Source organism: Podarcis liolepis (assembly GCF_965112155.1).
Source record: "Podarcis liolepis genome assembly, chromosome: 6".
In the NCBI taxonomy this organism is placed as follows: domain Eukaryota; kingdom Metazoa; phylum Chordata; class Lepidosauria; order Squamata; family Lacertidae; genus Podarcis; species Podarcis liolepis.
The window spans coordinates 81253139-81258089 of NC_139559.1; the positions used below are offsets into that span (position 1 = coordinate 81253139).

General features: G+C 46.3%; 1 long non-coding RNA gene across 1 annotated transcript; it reads right to left on the bottom strand.

The window, feature by feature from the left end:
- Nucleotides 1-299: 299 nt before the first annotated feature.
- On the bottom strand, nucleotides 300-4637 carry LOC310708518. The gene is made up of 2 exons (XR_014527079.1): nucleotides 4560-4637; nucleotides 300-486 (listed from the first exon to the last, which is right to left on the bottom strand). It is a non-coding gene; the product is annotated as an uncharacterized lncRNA (long non-coding RNA).
- Between the last annotated feature and the right edge of the window lie 314 nt (nucleotides 4638-4951).

Sequence of the window (4951 nt, forward strand, 5' to 3'; positions counted from 1 at the left end):
ACTATACACAAGATGAGCTCGCCCACCATCAGACTGTGCTGTCTTCAAAGATATAAGCTTTGCACTTTTCCCATACATCATGTAGGTGTGTGACGCCCTTCGGCCCATCTGTTACTTTGAGGCTTCCTGCCCTCCTCTCCGCCTCTAGAAATTTTCCTTAAGCCTTCACCAGAGTCTCGTATCCCAACACTGACATTTATAGGTTAACTGGATCCCTTTGCATCCCAGGATTTTTGTGACATCACATAATTGTAATAACTAGCTGTGTTGTGTTGCATCATTATAGCCTTAACCCTATAGACATCTACACAAGGCATTTAATTTCCCCACGCAAGGCTTGAAGAGGAAGATATAGTTGAAAGCCGTGCAATATGCAAAGTGTTAACCTCTTCCGATTGTATCAGGATCTTCTTTGAATTTTCGTTCATTACCTCCAGGAAACGAAGTGGTGATAAGCCTGACGTCTGAGATTGCCAAAGACGGAATCTGTAATGAAAGCGGGGAATGCAGTAAACAAATTCTCTTTACAAATTGTCTCATGAGGGACTGCCTGTGCCCTAATGAGGCCATGCATACTATTGAATATTTTCCCGGGCAACCCTTTCCACCTGAAAAAATAAAATAAAATAAAGGTCAGCCCACGGTCTCGGAGGAGCACGAGTCCATCCAACCACAAGGCATCAACTCAAAATCGGTTGGCCGGATCTGATCAGCCAAGGTGAAATCATGTTTTGTTTTGTTTTAATTGTAGCATCTCCTGCCACCCCCTTGCCACCCCCCGCCAAAGCCTCGCTTACTGGGGTTATGCAGCAGCTTCTGGCAAAATCTCACGAGAGTTCCATGAGATCTCACGAGATCTCATCAGAACCTGCCGCAGCGACACAACCCCAGCAGTGGGCAGGGTACCTGAGGGAGCATTGCATAAGGAGCTGACAGATGAGCTGAGATTTAAGAAGAGAATGCATAAGAAATGGAAGAAAGGGGAAATCGCAAACGAAGAGTAAGCTGAGTAGCAATTGGCTTAAACCAACTGGAACAAGGAAGGAAAGAAACATCAGCCACAGCATCCTATATCATCTCTACACAAAACTGGCCCCGTTGAACTCCGCTGCTGTGTAATCATGTGATGCGCTGCCGTTTGGCACCAGGAAAGAAAGGAAGGGGGGGAAACCCACTAGGGTTTCACCAGGTGTGTTAAAAGAAGATGGCGTGTGTAACACATCACCAGATGCTTACGGCGAGATGATGTTCAACAAGAGGAGGGTGCCTTCGTTGTTCCGATCTGAAAGAAGTCACAGGCCAGCCATCCTTATTAGAACTCTATTTTCACTTTCGCCGGAGTTCATGTAACAAGCCGGACTTTCTCTCTGTTACTGAAGACCCTCCTTCATTCCAACAAAGGAAAGCTTTCCAGGGAAACTGCCCCTGCTCCGCTTCACCTAGCAGCGTGGGGGTTTGTGGCGAAAGAAGCAATTCTCACAAAGAATAAGCTGTGAAGTGCATTTCTTAAAAAGTGTTTTATTGCTGTTCCTTTTGGGGAGCCCCAGGTTGGGGGTGGTCATCTTTCTGCAACACGCCGTCCCATGTGCCACCGAACAGGGTGACAGCTTGAGGGGGGAGTGGGGAGGCTGCAAATTGGTTTTTGAGATTTGAGAGAAAGATGCCATCAAAGAAAGCATCTATATATTTTGAACGCAATGGTTCAACAAGAGAGTATCAAGAACTCCGTCTGTTGATTTCGAGAGTAACTGCGTCGTTTTTAATAATAGCAAAGTTGCAAGGTAAGGGGCAATCTGTTTTGCAGTGTGAGATGCGGCTGAAGAAGCTTGTGAAATTTATGTTCACAGTGGTGACTCGTTCCGTTAATGTTTCCCCAAGCACTCTGAGATTTAATTTTGCTGTATGTATTTGGTCCCCAAAACTAGTTTGCCTTGCCAGGGTTTATGCCCTAGGTCAGAAATAGCAAACCCTCAAGGGGCCAAATGTCCTCTCTGTTATGTGCTGAAGTTCTCACCCTGGGCCAGCAGGGGGATACTGTAGATAGTTCAGGTCCGCATATGCAAATAAGGGATCGAAAGTGACGTTCAGTGATTGGATAGTTACAGAAAATGGTTACTGTTGCGTTCTAGTGGAGCTCTATATAAGCAGGCTGGCTGAACCCTTCAGTTCAGTTCTGTTCTGGCCTGTGAATAAACAAGAGCTGTTTAAAGAATCACTATGTCGTCTGATATGTTCACCCACAACTTAACACTCTCTGTCTGGCCCTTGGGTCTCTTGCCCAGGTCATACTAGCTAGAAGGATCAGTAGTCAGAGATGGTGGGAGTTGTAATCCAAAACAGCTGGAGACCCAAGTTTGAGAAAAACTGTTTTAGACCTTCCCCTTTCCACCTAAGGCCACTGCCACTACAACCAAGCAGGATGAAGAACCAGCCAATGAGAAGAGGTGTCACTGCACACCTGACCTCCCATTAGCCACATTGCTGTACTGACACGGTGCCTCACTCCTCACACACCCCAGTGTATGTAAGAGAGTAAGTTACCCCTCTGGGGCTAGTAAGTTCTTCCTCTTAGACACTCAAGAAGTCAGTTTTTGGGGGTAAACAAATGAAGTGTGCCTCAGTTTTAACTCGGAAGAATCATAGAATCATAGAATAGAATCATAGAATCATAGAGTTGGAAGAGACCACAAGGGCCATCGAGTCCAACCCCCTGCCAAGCAGGAAACACCATCAGAGCACTCCTGACATATGGTTGTCAAGCCTCTGCTTAAAGACCTCCAAAGTAGGAGACTCCACCACACTCCTTGGCAGCAAATTCCACTGTCGAACAGCTCTTACTGTCAGGAAGTTCTTCCTAATGTTTAGGTGGAATCTTCTTTCTTGTAGTTTGGATCCATTGCTCCGTGTCTGCTTCTCTGGAGCAGCAGAAAACAACCTTTCTCCCTCCTCTATGTGACATCCTTTTATATATTTGAACATGGCTATCATATCACCCCTTAACCTCCTCTTCTCCAGGCTAAACATGCCCAGCTCCCTTAGCCGTTCCTCATAAGGCATCGTTTCCAGGCCTTTGACCATTTTGGTTGCCCTCCTCTGGACACGTTCCAGTTTGTCAGTGTCCTTCTTGAACTGTGGTGCCCAGAACTGGACACAGTACTCCAGGTGAGGTCTGACCAGAGCAGAATACAGTGGCACTATTACTTCCCTTGATCTAGATGCTATACTCCTATTGATGCAGCCCAGAATTGCATTGGCTTTTTTAGCTGCCGCGTCACACTGTTGGCTCATGTCAAGTTTGTGGTCAACCAAGACTCCTAGATCCTTTTCACATGTACTGCTTCTGAGACAGTGACTTAATGAGACAGGCATTAATGAGACAGGCATTAATGAGACAGGCATTAAGTCACTGAGACAGTGACTTAATGCCTGTTCACGTGGCTACATCAGTCCCACAAAAACCTATGGTGCCGGGGTGCCAACTTGAATAAAATATTGGAGGGGCCCAAGTAAGCCCCACGCCACATAATCAATCACATGATGCAGTGCACGCACACCATTTGAATGGCAATGCCCATCATCTTTGGGGGCCCAGCCCCCTCAAATATTTTATTGGCGGGTGCCAAAAGACCTCAGCCTCTAGGAGTTGGTTCCTGTGCTATGTTGAGAGCCAGGCCTGCTCTTCACACTGTATGGAGCAAGGAACTGGGTGGGTGGGCCATCTGTTAATTTCAGTTTCTCATTTTCCATTCTTCAGCTCTTGTTGTCGTTGTTTAGTCGTGTCCGACTCTTCGCAACCCCATGGACCAGAGCACGCCAGGCACTCCTGTCTTCCACTGCCTCCCACAGTTTGGTCAAACTCATGCTGGTAGCTTCGAGAACACTATCCAACCATCTTGTCCTCTGTCATCCCCTTCTCCTTGTGCCCTCCATCTTTCCCAACATCAGGGTCTTTTCCAGGGAGTCTTCTCTTCTCATGAGGTGGCCGAAGTATTGGAGCCTCAGCTTCAGGATCTGTCCTTCCAGGGAGCACTCAGGGCTGATTTCCTTCAGAATGGAGAGGTTTGATCTTCTTGCAGTCCATGGGACTCTCAGGAGTCTTCAGCTCTACATATTTCCAAATCAGTTCACATGTTCCATTCAAAAGAAAAAACAGTCACAAAAATTCATCGGCATTTTACTGAAAAATTCTCCATAGATACACATTTCTGTATCCAATTTACCTAATGTGCAGACTTCCTCAGAGCAATTTCCCATAATGCAACACATTTTTGTATGTTATGGGCCTTTCTGTGCACGCTTTCTATGCATTCCTGCCCACATTACTTGGCCAGAGAACTGCCTTGAAAAATTCAGAGAAGCACCAATCCCAGACGATTGCCGTGTTTCAGTTTGTGTGTCCACCTCCGAAAGTGTAAATTAGTTAAATGTGCCTGTTCTGAATTTCTCTCTCTCTCCCTCCCTCCCCCCTCCACATCCCATTCGGAATCTGATCTCTGAATCTGTGATCTCCTAGCATTCCATAGACACGGCCACACATTTCCCAAATTGGACCAAATTACTTTCCGCAAGACATCTCAAGCCTGATCGAGCCGCCCTTACCGCACAACACGGACTTGGCTCCATAGATGGATGAGCTGCTTGCAAGTTTCTGTCACTACTATTATTTCCCGGTGCCCGCAGCCATCTACTGTCGCCACACACAGACGCTCAAGACACCAGAAGGTGCTCTACCATTGAAAGGAGGGGCAAAAGGAAGGCCCAACCGTCACCATAGTAACGGAAGCACATGCCAGGGAAAGGTCCATGCGCAAGAAAGAAGTGCATTATACCAGAAATACGTCGCCATAACAACAATGTAACGCTGGTGGGGGGGTATTTATTTATTTGTTTATTTATTTATTTATTTATTTTAACAAATAAAATAATACAGTGGTACCTCGGGTTAAGTACT